Genomic DNA, 22,469 nt, shown 5'->3' on the forward strand with positions numbered 1-22,469 from the left:
GATGCAGCTCTCCATGTTACTCTGCCCTGTGGAAGCCTCTGTATCTCCCAGTACCTACTGCAACCTACATCCTTCTGAATCTGCTTAGTGTATTCATCTCTTGGTCTCCCTCTACGATTTTTACCCTCCACACTGCCCTCCAATGCTAAATTTGTGATCCCTTGATGCCTCAGAACTTGTCCTACCAACCGATCCCTCCTTCTAGTCGAGTTGTGCCACAAACTTCTCTTCTCCCCAATCCTATTCAGAACCTCCTCATTAGTTACGTGATCTACCCACCTAATCTTCAGCATTCTTCTGTAGCACCACATTTCGAAAGCTTCTATTCTCTTCTTGTCCAAACTATTTATTGTCCATGTTTCACTTCCATACATGGCTACACTCCACACAAATACTTTCAGAAACGACTTCCTGATACTTAAATCTATACTCTCATATTCAGCATTCTTCTGTAGCACCACTTTTCGATAGCTTCTGTTCTCTTCCTTTCTAAACTATTTGATATTCATGTTTAACTTCCATGCATGGCTACATTCCATACAAATACTTTCAGAAAAGACTTCCTTACACTTAAATCTATGCTCAATGTTAACAAATTTCTCTTCTTCAGAAACGCTTTCCTACCCATAGTCAGTGTATATTTTATATCCTCTCTACTTCGACCATCATCAGTTATTTTACTCCCCAAATAATAAAACTCATCTTTTACTTTAAGTGTCTTATTTCCTAGTCTAATGCCATCAGCATCACCTGATTTAATTCGACTGTATTCCATTATCCTCGTTCTGCTTTTGTTGATGTTCATCTTATATCCTCCTTTCAAGACACTGTCTATTCTGTTCAGCTGCTCTCCCCAGTCCCTTTCTGTCTCTGATAGAATTACAATGTCGTCGGCAAACTTCAAAGTTTTTGTTTCTCCATGGATTTTAATTCCTACTCCAAGTGCCACCTCCCCCCCCCCCCCCTTTATGAGCCCCAAACAAAATGTATGTTGGCGGCAGCAGTTTCGTTCTGCAGTCAACTTCAAATCCCGATACTCTAAATTTTCTCAAAAGTGTTCCTAGAAAGGAACGTCAACTTGCCTCTAGGTATTCTCATTTGAGTTCCCCGCCGCGCTGGAGAGCCGTATGGTCTTAGGCGCCTTGTCATGGTCCGCGCGGCTACCCCCGTCGGAGGTTCGAGTCCTCATTCGGGCATGGGTGTGTGTGTGTGTGTGTGTTGTACTTAGCGTAAGTTAGTTTAAGTTAGATTGAGTAGTGTGTAAGCTTAGGGATCGATGACCTTAGCAGTTTGGTCCCATTAGTTCTTACCACAAATTTCCAATTGAGTCGCCATAGCACCTCCGTAATACTTGCGCGTTGTTTGAACATACTGGTAACAAGTCTAGCAACACCCCTGTGAACTCCTTCGATGTCTTCCTTCACTCCAACTTGGTTCAGATCACAGAACACTCGAACGGCACTCAAGAAAACATCGCTGTAGTGTCCTATATGCGGTCTCCTTTACAGATGAACCACACTTTCCCGAAATTCTCCCAATAAACCGAAGCAGACCATTCGTCTTCCCTATCACAATCCTCAGATATCACATGCTCGCTCCATTTCGTATCGCTTTGCAAACTGCTAAAATCCTACATAAGCATCACCTTTGTCCATCAGTTTCCATATACAGTTGGCGACGTCTCAGAGTGCCTTCTGCCGATATCCAGCAGTACTTTTCTAATTCATTTCTACTCTTCCAATTCATCAAAAAATATTGGTTTGGTGCGGTAAACTCAGCCTTTCGGTTAAACAAAGCTTCAGCCGACCACAGTGGTTATCCAAAATATGGGACCAGTCTTCATACCAAACAAGCATCCTTTCCCCACATTGCAATTGAAGATCAGTCTTCTGGCGATACACCTGGCAGAACGTGGTCTCCGTGGACGAAACTGTAATTAATATGGTTTGAATTGTGTCCCGCATTAAAACACTTTCGTGAGATGTCTGTCCATGTGATTTCTGACCACTTAGTATGAACGTTTCTTGACCCACTTGCACATTTACCCTCCGTCGTGGATGTTCATGGAGATTGCATCTCCTATAAATAAAATGTGATACAGAGCCTGTGCCCATTAGCTTCGAGTGACAACTCCGTGCGGTCTTTCGATCTACCGACGCGCGAGATCTTCTCGCACTTCGCCGTTACCTCAGTACTTGCACCGCGGACCGCCATACTTCTCATCGGGATGCGAACTGAGTCCACTAGCGAAAGGTTAGACGCTTCGCCGCTGACCACAACTGATACCTGCAGTGACATAAATGAGTTATTGTGTAATAAATTGCACCTTTTAAGGAAAAAAAGTTTTTGTTCCACGAAAATTGCTTGAATATTCATCATTTTGATATGCAGCTCCTTGTTTTAGCCGTGTTTGGAGTTAAAATTGTTGGATGTGAGGTCCGACAGTTATGCAAAACATCGTTTTTTCTCAGTACCCAAACATGTTTCGGTACCACTCTGCCATCATCAGTGGGTTTTCGTTCTTATTTATTCTGTAATGTGAACATTTTTATTAAACGATTATCAAATTATGTGCATCTTTAGTTCAAACTATAGATCGTTTCTTTTTGTAAATACCTTTACATTTGGTGTGCATGAATTTTCTGGATCACTTGTGTGTTAATTACTACAGGTAGCTTGTCATCTGCAACCAAACGGTGTTGATGAGAAAGTTTTTTTACTGGGAGTTATCCTATCTTCTAGAATGTAATTTAGTTTGTTGCGATGCTTTCCAGCCTATATTCGTTTTTACTTAGGTTTTCGTGTGACAGGCACTTCCATTCTCCGCATCACGCTGAGGTGTTGTGAAGCACACGTAACTATAACAAGTATTTTCCACAAATAACGCAGTAAAACAGTTTTCACTTCACCAAAACACAGTGTGATTGTGGTTTGTTGTGTGTCCCAGCCCAGTCAGTGTTCATTTGTTCACCGGAGAGTTCGGCGCCAAATTTGAATTTTGTTTGCATTTTATCTTTGTGTGTGTATGAAGTTAAATTTAGATCAGAGAGTTACTTGCCGCCCACCCCGTATATACTACCGGAAAAAAGTTGGAAGACTCTTTTACAGGTTTCCAGTTTACTCAAGATTTATTGTTGCAACAGTTCGTGTAGGGTAAATTAAATGATTGAATTTAGAGATCAATAGCACAAGCTGTTCTGAGGAACCAAGTATCGACCCACGCTTAAACACCCATATTAGTACGTGTTGTAGCCTCCATGGACGGCAATGCAAGCACTGACTGTGGTATCCAATCTATCGTGCAGACAGCGAATACTGTCCTGCAATACGTTAAGCCACGACTGCTCGACTTGTTCATGTAGTTATGTAGGAGTTGCTAGCTGACGAGTAAGACGAGTCACTTCATGTCACATCATGTCCCACGTGTGGTCGAGAGGATGCAGGTCCGGCTGGTCAAGGAAGTTGCTGCACGTCTCGCCGAGCACGTTGAGTTTCATGCGCATTATCCTGTTGGAATAACACATGACCTTCCTGTTGCAAGAACGGCAAAAGAACAGGTCTAAAACGTTCTGCACATACCGAGCGCTGCTTAACATCTCCTCAAGAAGCACCAAAGATGAACATGCATTGTAACTTGTCGCACACCTGACAATAAGGTCTGGGCGATTTTGTCAGGGCCAATTGCACAGCTCCACGCGATCCTCAAGGCACTGGAGCAGATGAATCGTGTTCGGGGCAATAGATTTCTCCTCTGCTCCGAGTCTCTTAGTGCCTTACAATCACTGCAGAATCCGTACCCAACTGAGGAGATGGTCCAGCTGATATATGACCAATTGTACTCGCTCCAACGGCGGGATAAGGAGGTGTCATTCTGCTGGGTGCCTGGTCGTGTAGGAATATGGGGCAATGAACAGGCCGATCGGGCTGCCAAGGAGGCCTGCAGAGAGCAGGATGTGGTCCAGTGTCCTATTCCCTTGCAGTGTGTCATTTCTGCACGCTACAAGAAGTGCATGGAGTTGTAGGAGGAAGAATGGCTGGCGGTGACGGCCAATAAACTGCGGTTGTTGAAGTCAACAACTCGGCCGTGGCGTACCTCCTGCCGGGTGCTCAGGCGGGAAGAAGTGACCCTCACGCGTCTTCGGATTGGGCACTGTCCTCTCACACATAGCTTTCTATTTCGGCGGGAGGATCCTCCGATTTGTGATGCTTGTGGAGTGCACATCTCTGTCCGCCACATTTTAACAGACTGCTTTTATACCGTGATGCAAGGGGAGAACCACAAGTTGATGGAGATCTACCCTGTGTTTTAGCTAATGGTGAGACGTGTGTGTCTAGAGTTTTGAAGTTTCGTGATGTGTCTGCACTCTGGCCTAAACTTTTAGGCTGGAGGTTTTAGTGTATTGAACAGTGGCTGGCTCCTCCCTTTTTCCTTGCGGTCAGCCAGCCACTTCCATCTGCTATATTGTTTTAGCTCCTTCTACCATTTCTTTCTGTGTCGTCCATGTTGTACTGCTGACTCCATGCTTCGCCCCACGCTTCGGTGTGGGTAGGCTCATATTTTTCCAAGCTTGTTACCTGTGTTTTACGTTCTGTTTTATCTTACTGTTCTGAGTCTTTTCTTGACAGACGCCTCAATCTGTTTTTGAGCGGGCGCTGAAGGTCTTGCCGTCGTACGTCCATACAACCCTCTCCATCCATCCATCTACTAGACAGCAGTCACCAGGTCTATGTTCAACGCACGAACGACCGCCACTTGCGTGTAGGCACAATCTGCTTTCATTGGAGAAGACCACGGCGCACCATTCCATTTTCCAAGTGATAGTCTGACGACACCAGTCAAGCCGTGGACATCGATGCTGTGGCGTGAGTGGAAGACAGGGCTAGAGGTGTGCGTTCCGATAGTCCCACTGCTGATAACCTGTTTGCAACAGTTCGTGCTGACACGTCTGTGCTCTCAAACTCCGTTATCTACACTGTGGTAGCTGTACGATATGCCACTGCTGCCTTTACAATATGGAGATCCTGCCGGAAGCCTGTGCTATGTGGACGTTCAGACCCTCGTCTACGTGTGTGAAACTGTTGACGTGACCACTGATACGGGCATCGTTGCACAGCTGACGCAGCACGTCAGACTTGTGTGTCAGTTCTCCGAAAGGGCCATCCCGACCCTCGGAAGGCCAGTATTTCACCCCTTTTGAGCCGTGGTAAAAATTTCAGTTTTGAAGAGCGCGCCGCAGCGCGTAGCGTGAAGCAGTCGCCCTTCGTTTCTGGCGGTGGCGCCGCTGTGGCTATCGCAGATTTGGTGTCTCCCTCTGGTGGGAAACGGGAAAGGTTGCCTGTTAACGTGCATCTAAGGGGCGCTATGAGCTCACTGGGGGAACCTCCACCCTCACCTACATTGGCCTCACCATTGACCGTTACCTGACCTGAAGCCCTCATCTCCACTCCATCCAATCCAAAGCCCACAACCGCCTCCGACTCCTCAAACTCCTCTCTGGCCGGACAAGAGGTTTGCACCCGTCTACCATCCTCCCCACCTACAAATCCTTAATCTGTCCCATCCTCTGTTATGCCAGTCTCACCTGGGTATATGCCCCCCCCCCCCCCAAATTCTATAAATCCCTCCAGAACCTAGAGCATCATGCACTCTGCCTCGCCTTTCGTATACGCCTCCTGTCCCCCACGCGGATCCCCTATGACCTAATTCCTTTCCCCCATCTTCTCCTATTCCTCGAACATATCCGCATACTCTACACCTCCCGCCGCCTTCATCCCCCTCACCCCCTGGTTGCTCCTCTCCTCTCCCATCCTCGCCACCTGCCACGTCTTCACTGTTGTGTCCCCCCTACCCTCCATCTCTGCACCCTTCATCTCCTTTCCCAAGGTGGCTTCCATCAACTCCTCCTCCGCCGGCCGCGGTGGTCTTGCGGTTCTAGGCGCTCAGTCCGGAGCTGCGCGACTGCTACGGTCGGAGGTTCGAATCCTTCTTCGGGCATGGATGTGTGTGATGTCCTTAGGTTAGTTAGGTTTAAGCAGTTCTAAGTTCTAGGGGACTGATGACCACTGATGTTAAGTCCCTAGTGCTCAGAGCCATTTGAACCATTTTTGAACTCCTCCTCCCAGGTGATGCCCTCTCTCCCTCCATTTATCCCTCCTATCAACTCTGATCCTCATCCCCCCTCCTTTCCTCTGTCCTTTTCCTGGGCTCCCTCTCCCCCCCTTCCATCCTCTTTTTTTCCCGACTTACCCTCTCTCTGTCCCCCTTCTCTCACCTGAGTCCTTTTGCATTTCCCTCCTCTGCCTTTTCCCATTCCCTCTCACGACTGCCCTGCCCCTCCCCCCCTTATGAGTCCTCTCCTCTACCTCCTTCGGTCCCCCCCCCCAAGCTTTCGTTATTCCTCTCCTCCCTCTTTGTTTTCCCCCTCATCTGCCCAGGTCACGTCCCCCCCCCCCCCATCTGCCCTTGGCTATGGTGTGTAATCTTTGTGCCAACATTTTAGTGCAGTGTTTACAGTGAGTGCTCAGTGTTGTGTGTCTTTACCAAAGTGTTGTGAACGGACATCATACTGTCGCTGGGTGTGATTTTTATATCTCTTGCGAACAGAAACCAGACTGTCGCCATGTTTTTTTAATTGTCTATCTCCTATGTTACCTGTCTGCTTCCTGTGTATTTTATTAGCATTGCCAACCCCTTGTTTTATGTTTTAACTTTCCACAATTTTCCGCCGTTTTACAATTTAAGTCACCGTTTTATCGCCTGCTTTTATTTTTTCTTATCTTCTTCTTACGTTTTAAAAAGTCTGTAGGCTGCAGAGCATCGTGTTAATCTGCTGCCAGCTCCCACCCCCACCCCCCTTTAGGGGGGAATCGAAATTCAATAAATGAAAAAAAAAGAAGCTCGCTAGGGGAGTCTGGTCAGTTGGTCAGCCGCGTCAGTGTCTGTCTCGTCCGGAGTGCTAGTACGTGTTAGGCGGCCAGTCTGCTCGAGTTTTGCTCAGGCAATGGTCATTGGCGGTTGGATCGATCGGTTGATCGGTCGCGCACTGCGACACAAGATGACTTGTCCGTCTTGAGCGTCGGCGCATGTGAGGTCGCCACGTCAGACTAGTGGGCCGCGCCGTATAGCGAGGGGTAGTGGCTTCGCGGCCGACACGAGATCAACAGGGGCCAACCCACGACATCGGTCTGCCCGGGGCGCGCTGCGACGCCGGAGACGGGAGATCGGCGCGCCTTCCTGCGTCCGTTGAAGCAGCTGTCAGCGGAAGGTTCCGGAGAGCGTTGGGGGTGCTGCGCCAGGTCTTCGCCAGAAATCGCAGTTTATTAGAAGTTAAGTGATTGGAGATATGTTGTTTCGTTTACATGTTAAATTCTACTTTGTTTTCTTGGTTAGTCTCTCGTTCCCAGCTTGCTCGTCTGTCTCTCGTCCGCATTTGTTAGGCAGTTAGTGTCTGTCTGTCGGTCTGCCGTACGTTAATGGCTGCCTCTGTCATGTTTGTCGGATTCGGTGTTAACGAATTTATTGCTTGTAGTGTAACGGCCGAATTCCTGAAATATGTTTTTATCTTGCCTGTCATCTTGAGAGGCGGTATATGTGTAACGTAGTGCATGTTGTATATTTTATGTAAGACTGCATTCCGTGGGTTTTTATTTACATTGTCATTTTAGTATATAAATTTGCCACCCTTCCACCGTAAGAGTTTTTTTTAAATGAAGTTGCACCTTCGGTGGCAAGTTAATTTTTTTAATGTTAGTGCTTTGTACCATTTCCATCCCTGCTACGGGGTGCATAGTTTATGTGCTTGTGTGAGTTGTTAAAACTTTTAGTTTAAAGTAATCTGGTGTGTTGCAGATTTGCACCAGTGTAGTCTTTCAGAGGTTGTTGTGAGCGGTCGTCACTACGGCCGTGTCAAAAGACAGCGGCAAGGTTCTCAGCCCAAAAGCTCATACTGTCAATATTTGTTCTTTCTGCCTCTGAATAAAATTGTAACGTGATATTTTGAGGGTGCTTTCTGATTATAATTTTAAATCTGTTTTCAAGAAAAGGGCTTCTAGGAATAAAATTTGCATTTGGAAAGAAATTTTTTTTTTTCATCAGTTACCCACTGGCAACTACTTCCACGCTCACATAGTGTCATTAAATGTGTTAATGTTCTTGATGAATCGTTAATGTTGTTGTTGTTGTGATCTTTAGTCCTGAGACTGATTTGATGCAGCTCTCCATGCTACTCTATCCTGTGCAAGCTTCTTCATCTCCCAGTACCTACTGCAGCCTACATCCTCCTGAATCTGCTTAGTGTATTCATCTCTTGGTCTCCCTCTACGATTTTTACCCTCCACGCTGCCCTCCAATACTAAATTGGTGATCTCTCGATGTCTCAGAACATGTCCTACCAACCGATCTTTTCTTCTAGTCAAGTTGTGCCACAAGCTCCTCTTCTCCCCAATTCTATTCAATACCTCCTCATTAGTTATGTTAGCTACCCATCTAATCTTCAGCATTCTTCTGTCGCACCATATTTCGAAAGCTTCTATTCTCTTCTTGTCCAAACTATTTATCGTCCTTATTTCACTTCCATACATGGCTACACTCCATACAAATACTCTCAGAAACGTCTTCCTGACATTTATATCTATACTCGATGTTAACAAATTTCTCTTCTTCAGAAACGCTTTCCTTGCCATTGCCAGTCTACATTTTTCTCCCCAAATAGCAAAACTCCTTTACTACTTTAAGTGTCTCATTTCCTAATCTAATTCCCTCAGCATCACCCGCTTAATTCGACTGCATTCCATTATCCTCGTTTTGCTTTTGTTGATGTTCATGTTATACCCTTCTTTCAAGACACTGCCCATTCCGTTCAACTGCTCTTCCAAGTCCTTTGCTGTCTCTGATAGAATCACAATGCCATCGGCGAACCTCAAAGTTTTTATTTCTTCTCCATGGATTTTCATACCTACTCCGAACTTTTCTTTTGTTTCCTTTATTGCTTGCTCAATGTACAGATTGAATAACATCGGGGATAGGCTACAACCCTGTCTCACTCCCTTCCCAACCACTGCTTCCCTTTCATACCCCTCGACTCTTATAACTGCCATCTGCTTTCTGTACAAATTGTAAATAGCCTTTCGCTCCCTGTATTTTACCCCTGCCACCTTCAGAATTTCAAAGAGAGTATTCCAGTCAACATTGTCAAAAACTTTCTCTAAGTCTACGAATGCTAGAAACGTAGGTTTGCCTTTCCTTAATCTTTCTTCTAAGATAAGTCGTTGGGTCAGTATTGCCTCACGTGTTCCAACTACGGAATCCAAACTGATCTTCCCCGAGGTCGGCTTCTATTAGTTTTCCCATTCGTCTGTAAAGGATTCGCGTTAATATTTTGCAGCTGTGACTTATTAAACCGATAGTTCGGTAATTTTCACATCTGTCAACACCTGCTTTCTTTGGGATTGGAATTATTATATTCCTCTTGAAGTCTGAGGGTATTTCGCCTGTCTCGTACATCTTGCTCACCAGATGGTAGAGTTTTGTCAGAACGGGCTCTCTCAAGGCTGTCAGTAGTTCTAATGGAATGTTGTCTACTCCGGAGGCCTTGTTTCGACTCAGGTCTTTAATCGTTAATAAATAAAGTAAATTCTTAGGAAAAGGTGTTGAAAGTAAATTTACGGTTCACTTTTGAAATACACTCACATGACTGTAGGAAGCACGAGTGTGTCTCCGTGGTACAGTTGCCTGCTTGCTTCACACGTCTGCACAACACTTTCCGGCTGTGAGCGTTCCCTGTTAATTGGTAGACACAGATGGCGCTCTGGTAGCCACGCCACCACGCCGTCTGTTGGCGGACGACGTTGAAACTATTATCAGTACATCTACTATCCCCTAGCTGGCACATGCCTTCATCATCATCATCATCATCATCATCATTTAAGACTGATTATGCCTTTCAGAGTTCAGTCTGGAGCATAGCCCCCCTTATAAAATTCCTCCATGATCCCCTATTCAGCGCTAACATTGGTGCCTCTTCTGATGTTAAACCTATTACCGAATCCAGGTACCTTCTCCGCCTTCATCGGATCAAAATCGGCTCATGTTCCCAATGGCACTAATTTTTGTTTCCGGCAGCGTATCTACTAGCTGCCCGTCCTATGCTGCAAGTCGAGTGTGGCGTCGGCAGCGGCGGCGGCGGCGGCGGCACGTGGGCATCAGTTCCGGCCGCCGCTGCCGCCTCCGACGCCGCCGCCGCCGCAGACGCCGCCACAGCAGCAAAAGCCGCGCCGGCGAAAATAAACCGATTCCCAGAAACAAAACACGCGAGGTTTTGAGCAAGTCCGCCGGGCGGCCACTATTAATAAACGGTCCGGTGCCAAACTGTGATGAGAAGGAGGATGGGGGTGGGGGGCGGAGGGGGGGATGCTGCTGCTACCGTAACATCTCCGCCCCCACCCCCTCACCCCCACTCCCACTCAAACAACAGCGCGGCGCAGTAATGAGGACGCCCGGCGCCAGGCAGTTAAGCGGACCTCGACTGGAACGGGCCAATTATCTTTGATGTTTCCCCATGTTACGCTTTCGTCCCTCTTTCTTTCTTTTTTAACTGTTTCTTCGGCCGGGCGGAAGTCGCGGTGCTTTGAATGAAATGGAAATTTTTTAAAAACGTCCTTGAGGTTCCCTGTCTAGCGGCAGGGAGCGGACGCGAGCGACAAACGGCGGACAAGTGCTTATCTCACCTGGTACATCCCTCGTTGTTCTCCTACCTCTGCCATTTTTATCCTCCTCTGACACTGTAAAACCATGACCTTGCTTTAAAAAAATCACTGCTATGATTGTAACAAAACTGTGTGTTTCATCTACACGCATCGCAAACTAATAGTAAACGAATACATCGAGAAATAGACATCTGTTGATTGGCGACTCCAGAGACTGCTGTGTGCACAACGACCATTGGATTAATAAAATTAGAAGGAAGGTCAGCGTTGGCAGTAATTTTGATGATTTATTAACAGCAAAATCGATTTTCGATCACATAATAATAATCTTCAGTGCTTTGGCGTACAAATGAAAGCTCGTAGGCACTGGTGTCTACTTATTAGCAGTAACAGAAGCTATGAAACGATCACAGAGTTATTGTGATCGTTTCATAGCTTCTGTCACTGCTAATAACTAGACACCAGTGCCTACGAGCTTTTATTTGTACGCTAAAGCACTGAAGATGATCATTATGCGATCGAAAATCGATTTTGCTGTTAATCATCAAAACTACGGCCAACGCTGACCTTCCTTCTAATTTTATAGACATCTGTGTTACTGACAGGCTAAACGCATGGTGGTTATGGTGCAAACAGCCGCTAGCAGGTTGCCCGTCCATCGGCTTCCAGGGGCAACAGAAATTTGATTTTCGGTATTTCGTATAACCAATGACCGAATTTAAAAATTTAAAAAGCTATCGTAATATTCTCATTAAGTGGTATAACGCTGAAGGTTTAACACAGTAGGACAAGTATTACAGTGGCAAACTATGCCTACGATTTGAGGAAGCGTAACTCAGGGTGGGCATAATATCTACATTTTAATCGCCCAGTACTCAAGAATGAGAGCACTCGCTGACTTCCAACAAACTTTACACACATTCTCAAATCTTTTCGAAAATGTTTCTCGGCGACACCGTCCTCAAAATAATGAAAGGAGAAAAATTTGTCGCTTACAAACTTATCGCTTATCATGCAGTAAATCTCATCATTAGGCGTGAGTTTTAATTTGTTAGTTCTGTACTACTAACTCTGTTTCCATCAGATTTTGCAAACAGTATCCAGATACACCAATGAATGGACCTGTAAATTATATCGTCGTAGGACACAGCTCAGGAGATATGACATCATTAACATAGAGAAGCGTGAAAAAGCTAGATGTTGGAAACTGAGCATAAATTACCAAGGCTATACTTATCCAGAGTTTGATAAAGAGAGCACTTAGCTACTTCCAACAAAATTAAAACAGAGTTTCAATCCTTCTCTAAACATTTTCTCTATTATATGCATAACGTCAATTATTTAACACAGTAAATATCTTGTAAAGTATTCAGACCTTGCATAGCTGTTTTCTGCATGGTAGTTGTATACTTGAAACAATCAGGGGTTTACTGGTAAAAAATTAAAGCAAATATAGAACGCGATGTTCACTCTGCAGCGGAGTGTGCACTGATATAAAACTTTCTGGCAGATTAAAACTGTGTGCCAGACCGAGACTCGAAGTCGGGACCCTTGCCTTCCACGGGCAAGTGCTCTACCACCTGAGTTACCCACGCGTGGCAAAGGTTCCCACTTCGAGTCTCGGTCTGGCACACAGTTTGAATCTGCCAGAAAGTTTCAAAACAAATATAAATTAGTGCCAACTCGATAACCGGTTACCTTCATATGAAGAATTAAAAATACCAAGTTACAGTAGAAAATTTTTTTTTAAAAGTTTGTTTTAAATGCCGGGCTTTTTTCTTTCCGTGTGGTGTTTTGCCATTTTTCTCTTCCATCGGGCGCTTCCCAAGGTGGCGTATAGGGGAATGCCTCCTAAGTTGTTGTAGTCTTCGGTCCTGACACTGGTTTGACGCAGCTCTCCATGCTACTCCATGCTGTGCAAGCTTCTTCATCTCCCAGTACCTATGGCAGCCTACATCCTTCTGAATCCGCTTAGTGTATTCATCTCTTGGTCTCCCTCTACGATTTTTACCCTCCACGCTGTCCTCCAATACTAAATTGGTGATCCCTCGATGTCTCAGAACATGTCCTACCAACCGATCCCTTCTTCTAGACAAGTTGTGCCACAAGCTCCTATTGTCCCCAATTCTATTCAATACCTCGTCATTAGTTATGTGATCTACCCATCTAATCTTCAGCATTCTTCTGTAGCACCACATTTCGAAAGCTTCTATTCTCTTCTTGTCTAAACTATTTATCGTCCAAGTTTCACTTCCATACATAGCTACACTCCATACAAATACTTTAAGAAACGACTTCCTGACATTTAAATCTATACTCGATGATAACAAATTTTTCTTCTTCAGAAACGCTTTCCTTGCCATTGCCAGTCTACATTTTATATCCTCTCTACTTCGAGCATCATCAGTTATTTTCCTCTCCAAATAGCAAAACTCCGTTACTACTTTGTCTCATTTCCTAATCTAATTCCCTCAGCATCACCCGACTTAATTCGACTACATTCCATTATCCTCGTTTTGCATTTGTTGATGTTCATCTTATATTACAATGTCATTGGCGAACCTCAAAGTTTTTATTTCATCTCCATGGATTTTAATACCTATTCCGAACTTTCCTTTTGATTCCTTTATTGCTTGCTCAATATACAGATTGAATAACATCGGGGATAAGCTAGAACACTGTCTCACTCCCTTCCCAACCACTGCTTCCCTTTCATACCCCACGACTCTTATAACTGTCATCTGATTTCTGTACAAATTGTAAATAGCCTTTCACTCCCTGTATTTTACCCGTGCCACCGTCAGGATTTGAAAGAGAGTATTCCAATCAACATTGTCAAAAGCTTTCTCTAAGTCTACAAATGCTAGAAACGTAGGTTTACCTTTCCTTAATCTTTCTTCTAGGATAAGTCGTAGGGTCAGGATTGCCTCACGTGTTCCAACATTTCTACTGAATCCAAACTTATCTTCCCCGAGGTCGGCTTCTACCAGTTTTTCCATTCGTCTGTAAAGAATTCCCGTTAGTATTTTGCAGCTGTGACTTATTAAACTGATAGTTCGGTAATTTTCACATCTGTCAACACCTGCTTTCTTTGGGATTGGAATTATTATATTCTTGTTGAAGTCTGAGGGTATTTCGCCTGTCTCATACATCTTGCTCACTAGACGGTAGAGATTTGTCAGGACTGGCTCTCCCAAGGCTGTCAGTAGTTCTAATGGAATGTTGTCTACTCCGGGGGCCTTATTTCGACTCAGGTCTATCAGTGCTCTGTCAAACTCTTCACGCAGTATTATATCTCCCATTTCATGTTCATCTACATCCTCCTCCATTTCCATAATATTGTCCTCAAGTACATCGCCCTTGTATAGACCCTCTAAATACTCCTTCCACCTTTCTGCTTTCCCTTCTTTGCTTAGAACTGGGTTTCCATCTGAGCTCTTGATATTCATACAAGTGGTTCTCTTTTCTCCAAAGGTCTCTTTAGTTTTCCTGTAGGCAGTATCTATCTTACCCCTAGTGAGGTAAGCCTCTATATCCTTACATTTGTCCTCTTCCTGTCGATATCATTTTTGAGACGTTTGTATTCCTTTTTGTCTGCTTCATTTACTGCATTTTTATATTTTCTCCTTTCATCAATTAAATTCAATAGTTCTTTTGTTACCCAATGGTTTCTACTAGCCCTCGTCTTTTTACCTATTTGATCCTCAGCTGCCTTCACTATTTCATCCCTCAAAGCTACCCATTCTTCTCCTACTGTATTTCTTTCCACCATTCCTGTGAATTGTTCCGTTATGGTCTCCCTGAAACTCTGTACAACCACTGGTTTAGTCAGTTTATCCAGGTCCCATCTCCTTAAATTCCCACATTTTTGCAGTTTCTTCAGTTTTAATCTGCAGTTCATAACCAATAGATTGTGGTCAGAGTCCACATCTGCATCTGGAAATGTCTTACAATTTAAAATCTGATTCCTAAATCTCTGTCTTATCATTATATAATCTATCTGATACCTTTTAGTATCTCCAGGGTTCTTCCATGTATACAACCTTCTTTAATGACTCTTGAACCAAGTGTTAGCCATGATTAAGTTATGCTCTGCACGAAATTCTACCAGGCGGCTTCCTCTTTCATTTCTTAGCCCCAATCCATATTCACCTACTATGTTTCCTTCTCTCCCTTTTCCTACTCTCGAATTCCAGTCACCCATGACTATTAAATTTACGTCTCCCTTCACTACCTGAATAATTTCTTTTATCTCATCATACATTTTATCAATTTCTTCATCATCTGCAGAGCTAGTTGGCATATAAACTTGTGCTACTGTAGTAGGCGTGGGCTTCGTGTTTATCTTGGCCACAATAATGCGTTCACTATGCTGTTTGTAGTAGCTTACCCGTACTCCTATTTTTTTATTCATTATTAAACCTACTCCTGCATTGCCCCTATTTGATTTTGTATTTATAACCCTGTATTCACCTGACCAAAAGTCTTGTTCCTCCTGCCACCGAACTTCGCTAATTCCCACTATATCTAACTTTAACCTATACATTTCCGTTTTTAAATTTTCTAACCTACCTGCTCGATTAAGGGATCTGACATTCCACGCTCCGATCCGCAGAATGCCAGTTTTCTTTCTCCTAGGAAATGCAATACTCGCCAAGGACCATGAGACCAGAGTGCAAGCGGGCAGCAACGCTTTTAGCGCTCACTGTAGGCGGAAAGTCAAAGTCGATACATCTACAGAACAAACTCAGACAGGCCAAATGGTAAACACCAATCTGGCTGTCTGTCTGCGATTTCAAAAGGAAGGAGAAGTTACCACATAGATCAAGCCACTGCAGCAAGCCATTTCTGTCAACGAACTAACCTTCTGGGACTAAATTTTATGCAGGTAAAGTAGTTCCCGATTCAGATCTCCGGACGGGAACAGTCTCACAGGGGGTTCATAGCAGTAACTAAGACAAAAATAAAAATAAAACAAAGAAACTATATATAAGAAGTGGCAACGTTGAATGTTGGATCATCGGGAGTTTGTGGTAAACTTGAGAAGCGGAAGTAGAGGTAGCTGCCATCCAGCCATAGAATGCCAACATCTGGACACAGTGGGGGAAGTAGTGTACGAACAGGTCAAGAAAGTTCTGGAGTCTGCAGAACACGGACAGAATCTTATTATTGTGGGAGAATAGAAAGCTGTAGGAGGAGACGTACAAGAAATTGAGTTGACAAGGAGGAATGGATTGTTGTTATTGTTGTTGTTATTGTGGTCTTCAGTCCAGAGACTGGTTTGATGCAGCTCTCCATGCTACTCCATTATGCGCAAGCTTTTTGATTGTACCTACTACAACCTACATCCTTCTGAATCTGGTTAGTGTGTTCAATGCTTGGTCTCCCCCTACGATTTTTACCCTCCACGCTACCCTCCAATACTAAATTAGTGACCTCTTGATGTCTCTGAACATATCGTACCAAACGATAGCGTCTCCTAGTCAAGTTGTCCCACAAATTCCTCTTCTCCCCAATTCTCTTCACTACCTCCTCATAGTTACGTGATCTACCGATCTAATCTTCAGCATTCTTCTGTAGCATCACATTTCGAAAGCTCCTATTCTCTTCTCTTCTAAACTATTTATCGTCCATGTTTCACTTCCAAACATGTCTAAACTCCATAAAATTACCCGTACTTTCAGAAAAGACTGCCTGACACTTAAATCTATACACGATGTTAACAAATTTCTCTTCTTCAGAAATGCTTTCCTTGCCATAGCCAGTCTATATTTTATATCCCCTCTATTTGGACAGTCATCAGTTATTTTTCATCCCAAATAGCGAAACTCATTTACTACTTTAAGTGTCTCATTTCCTAATCTAATTCCTTCAGCATCACATGATTTAATTCAACTACATTCCAATATCCTCTTTTTGCTTTCGTTGATGTTCATCTTATATCCTCCTTTTCAAGACACTGTCCATTCCGTAGGAACCAGGAACCAAAGACAACATGCTTTTCTGACTTTTGCACAGAAAAAGACACGCTATGAAAAACATATTATTTCACAACCTTCTAAACAGGTGTTACACATGGAAAAAAGCCAGAGGATACATGGCGTTGTCAGACTGACTGCATTATGGCCCGAAAGAAACAAAGAAAATGAATCAAAGTAAATCTTATCCTGGACCTGATGTATGCAGCACAACCTAAAACTGAAAATAAATAACAAACACAAAGTAAGACCTGTGGGGTGGGCAGCAGATAATTTAGAAACATTGAGTGGCGAAGAAAACTATATAAATCCAAGGAAGTTACATCTGAAAGACAGTGTTGGCCAAACAACAGACTACTGTTGGTAAATTCTGAAAAACTCACTAACTGCAGCAAAGAACTAGATTGGTCTCTCGCAAATCGAGTCCACGAAACCGGAGGTAAGTAGTCACGTAACAGTATTAGCAGAACAAGAATAAAACAGACTAAGAAACTTAGTCGACAATGAACACAAAAGCGGAACAGGAATGTACAGGAAAGGAAACATAGAAAAGACACACAGACGAATAATAAAGTATTTTGGAAAACGAAAACAATGCAGCAATTCAATCTCTTCCAAGGAGTGAAGGTTCTTATGTAAAATGAGGATGTAGCTGACAGATGGAAACAAGACGTTGAGCCACATTTCTCTTGACTGGACATTCACAACCGCGAGAGGCTTTCTGGCAGACCTAGGGTTGAAGAAGATATTCTGTGGCATGGCATGCCATGTACCAGGGATGTACTGTTTGAACATATTTTAACCTAAGTTATGCATCCTTTGTGGGCTCAAATTTCAACGTACATATAGGTTTCTGTTTTTTTTTCTTCTCTTTTGTTGTTTAAGAATTTCTGTTGGCTCTATTTAGCTTTTATTATATTAACAGCGTAGATAGGTGTTATTATTCGTTTAAAATGTTGCAGACGCATCTGAAGATGGGACGCATGTCCTGAAACCGGATAGTGCTTTTCTCTTTACAAACAAACGAGTTTTACAGTTGTGGAGGATTTTATTATTGCGACTCATAACAATTCTGTAAAATAGATGACGAAGGAAAATAGAAGAAATGGAAAATGGATATGACATTACGAAAGAAGAATTCGAAAAAGCATTAAATTACCTAAAAGGACACGAGTCTATTGGTAATGACAACATACCAGCAAAATATTTCATGCATTAGACCCATTTATGTAAAACTGGTATTTTCGTAGAAGAATTTAAGAAAGGCAAGTCATAATGATTGCAAAAGAGGAGGGAACAACTACATGATGAGATACCATGACTGTGGGAATTCTAACTCAGAAAATATTAACAAGAAGAAATATTCAGATGCATTAAGAAGAAACTGAAGCCAATTTACCTGAAGACAAATTTATCTTCCAAGAAAAGGCACAACAAAGGAAGCTATCCTGTGCCTTTAAAGTATAATTCAAGAAAGCTTTATGCTCAACAGGAAAATTTACATAACTTTCGTAAACTTCACGAAAGCAGTCGACACTTTTAACTGGAAGAAACTAATGGAAATTCTAAGAGTGATTAAACTAGACGATGGAGACAGAAGAATAATTAAAGAAACATACAAAGACAAACAGCGACGGTAAAGCTAAGAAATACACTAAAAGAAGCTAGAATTCGTAAGGCGTTAGACAACGATGCGATCTATTCCCATCCCCATTCAGCGTCTACACAGCACTTGCAAGAAACGAGTGCAGACAAGACTGTACAGGTATCAAAATACATGGAGAATGAATATCGCTGCTTGGGTTTGGGAATGACAGCTGTGGTGGCTCCAGAAAAATAAATCTCGAAAGAGCTTTAGAAATTATGAGTACAGTACAAACAGCTGGGTATCAAGGGAAATTAACTAAAAATGGACACAGATACCAGTGTGCTCCAACGTAGAACGAATAACCATTACAATTACAGGAAATAAAATAAAACAAAAAAGATCAACCAAAGCTTTAGAAAGTAAAATAACTGAAGACGGATGAAGAAAAGAAAATCGTCAACAAAGAATTGTAGAAGTAAAAGGAGTATCCATAAATAATTGAGAAATGTTTTGTCCAGATAACATGAATACTGAAGAGAGGAAAAGTTATTTAAGAGTTGCATTTAGGGCGCAACACTTTTTGTCTGTAAAATATGGTTTATAGGCAAAAATGAAAAGAAATCGCTAGAAGCATTTGAGCTATTGTTCTGGAGACATCTGATAATGTGGACAGATAAAACCGCCAAGGATGACATCCTGCAAAGAATTGTCGAAGAAAGGTGAGCTAGGAGACCAACAGGGTGAAGAAGACTGGAATGGGCTGGTCATACAGAGCGACACAACAAGGTAGACTGTCGAAGACCGAGACTGGTTTTCTTCAGACAGGCTGCCAGACGCCTAAAATTACGCAGTTTTGAAGAGGTTATCTTGTAATACATCCAGATAGAGAGCTGCCACAAAAGCGAATGTTTTACAATGAAGATGATGAAGCATTGTTCTCGAGACTTTTCTGGTGTATACTATGTGAACAGAGGTATCCGGATATCCTCATCTAATGCTGTATTGACCGCTGGATGTCACAAGAAGCAGGCCAGCCTGTAGACAAGAAGGCGAGGAGTACAGTGCTGTGAGTAGTGAAGCAGTAGCAGTAGATTGGATCATTCAGGAGAGCTCAGTGCTTTGGAACATGACCTAGGCACTGATTTTACCTGTGTAAAATATGTGACAGAGACATTTCAACCATTTTAAAGCTTCCCAAGTCGACTTTTGACTATGTAACTGTGAAGTGGAAACCCGAAACAGGTAAACTAGGGCCATGCAGATCTTATATAAGGACGGACAGAGAGCGTCGATCTTTGCGGTTGTAAGAAGTGGCGTGCAGTCAGCGGAAGGGATCGCTTGTGAGTTCCAAAGTGCTAGCAGCAGTCTGACTGGAACAGTGACTGTCAGCAGGGCGTTAATAAGAATTGGGTACAACGGTCGAGCAGGTTACAGCAGTTAGTCCTAATTTATGCTTGAGGCGGTGTAAAGAGCAAGGCCACTGGATAGTGGATCACTGGAAATGAGTGATCTGGAGCGATGAATCACGCTGTATCCCGTGGCTACACAATAGAAGGGTTTCGATTTGGCGAATTCCTGGACAACGTTGCCTGCCATTATGTGTAGTCCAACAGTGACGAGGTGGTACCGTAGCATGGGAGTTCTTTTGATGGCTAGAATGTGGTCCCCTTATTGGGCTTAAGAAAACGCTAAATGAGGTAGGATGCGAACACGTGTCATGCCATTGTAGACTGCATGCAGTGGAAGAAAAGTTGCGAGTAGATGATTACTTGTATGACCACGACAATGCACCCTATCCTAAAGCATCATCTGTGAGGCAATGGTTTGTAGTCAGTAACGTTCCGGAAATAGACTGACCTACCCAGAGTCCTGTTCTGGACCCAATGGAACACCCTCGGGTTGAATAAAAACATCTACTTCGCTCCAGCCCTCAGTGTCCAACATCACTATCTGCTGTTTCGGCTCTTGAGGAAGAATCGGCAGCCATTTCTCCCCAGACATTCGGACACAACGTTGAAAGTGTTCCCAGCAAGTTAAAGCTGCCATAAAGATGAAGGATAAACATACTTCATATTAACAATAATATTATCTTGGAACTCTTCCATTTGGTCCGTGTTTGCTTAGAAAAACAGTAATATCTAAAACCGAGACATACACACAACACACATTCTATGAACGCTTGATTAATTTTACTGACATAACATCCACCAAAGAAGAACAACAGCTACTTGAGAAAGCCCCAAAATACAATTTGAACACACACTTAACACATAAGACCATACAAAATCTTATTACCGAGACTGAATACATCATAGACAACATGAAAAAACTAACACTCAAGATTTCAACCCAGGCCTAACAAGAGATGTAGTGACAGAGGAAATGAAACAAATCATTAGAAAGAACTAACCATCCATAAACACAAATAAAAAAGCATCTGATGAGAAAACCATAAACAGTATACACAGAAAACTAAAACAACACAATGCTCTCATCACGAAGGCAGACAAAGGGAATGCTCTAGTCTTAATAACAGAGGCAGAATACATTGAGAAAACAGAAAAATTTCTGACAGAGAATGAAATAAGCAACCTAAGTAGTGACCCAACAAGAGATACCAAAGAAATGTAAAGACTCTCTTAAAAAACATCACACACACCTTGACACAGAACCAGACAAAAAGAATGACACAAAAGAACCCCAAAGCTCCACTCTTAACAAGCCTGCCAAAGGTTCACAAACCCCTCATCCCAGTCAGGCCAGTAGTTGACTTCAGAAAAGCTCCATCTTACTTACTAGGGAGACACATGCACACATTCCTACAGAAGACATACACAAACACAAACAACAGAAGCCTCAAAAACACAGGAGACATAATAGGGAAAGTTAGGAATGTCAACATCCCCTCAACACCAAAACTGGTATCTTTTGACATAACATTCATGTACACAAACATACCCACAGAAGAAACTATAAACATTATAGAACAATAGCTAAAATGCAAGAAATTCCCAGATGTACATATAAATTAAATCTCATCCATCCTTAGGCTAATCACAGAACAAAACCACTTTCAACAGCAACTTCTACTTGCAACAAGCGGGCTTCCCATGGGGTCCCCTATCAGTGGACTCTTAGCCAACATTTTCTTGGACCATATAGAGAACACAATATTCAATAACATTGTGAAACAAGGAGGGTACAAAATAATCTACTGGTACCGATATGTGGATTACATAATCTGTCTTGTAGATGAAACACATAGCAGGATAGAAGAGCTCCACAGTAACATCAACACAATACACCCACAAATCCACTTCACAATGGAAATGGAAAACAACAAGAAACTAAATTTCTTCGATCTTACAATCTCAAGAAACAACGACCAACATGAATTCTCCATCTACAGAAAACCCACATCCACAAGCCCTGCTATCCACAGCTCATCCAACCACCCGACAGTGTGTAGATTTGCCAGTTTGACACACGTGCTCCACAGGATAAACAGAACACCTCTTAAACCAGGAAACTACACACAGGAACTAAACACAATCAAACAAATCGCTGTTGAAAACGACTACAAAACGGACATCATAAACAAACTCAACAACAAGGTAAAACGGAAACATGAAGCACACACAGACAACACAGCAGACCACACCACTTCAGAAAAAAGAGAGAGATGATACACACTAACATACGATAACAAAATATCACATAGAATAGGAACCATCTTATCAGACAAATTCAACAACGCTGGAATATATCAACTCACTTGCAATTCTTGTCAGGCCCACTACATAGGACAAACAAGCAGAAATTTCCGAACGAGGTACACAGAGCACATGAGAGCTCTAAGAAGTGACAGCACACATCTCATGAACAAAACCCATAACCCCACTAATTTCGAAAACGATCTACGCATTCTGAGAAACAACAACAGTCTATACCGACAACTAACAATAGAAGAAAATTACCACATACAATAGGCTATAGTCGAAGGGAAAAACGTAATAAATGAAAACACAACACTCTGCAACAATACACTCTTTACCGCTCTGAGAGAATTGACCAAGGACTCTGAACAGAAAGCAAACACACGCAAAAGAACCACTTCCCCATCACACACAGCGACATAAATAATGAACAGAAGTCGTCGTAAGTCGCGCTACAGTTTTTCATAGCCTTTCTCGCCACAT

The sequence above is a fragment of the Schistocerca piceifrons genome, chromosome 8 (genome assembly GCF_021461385.2).
Source record: "Schistocerca piceifrons isolate TAMUIC-IGC-003096 chromosome 8, iqSchPice1.1, whole genome shotgun sequence".
NCBI classification, from domain to species: Eukaryota; Metazoa; Arthropoda; class Insecta; order Orthoptera; family Acrididae; genus Schistocerca; species Schistocerca piceifrons.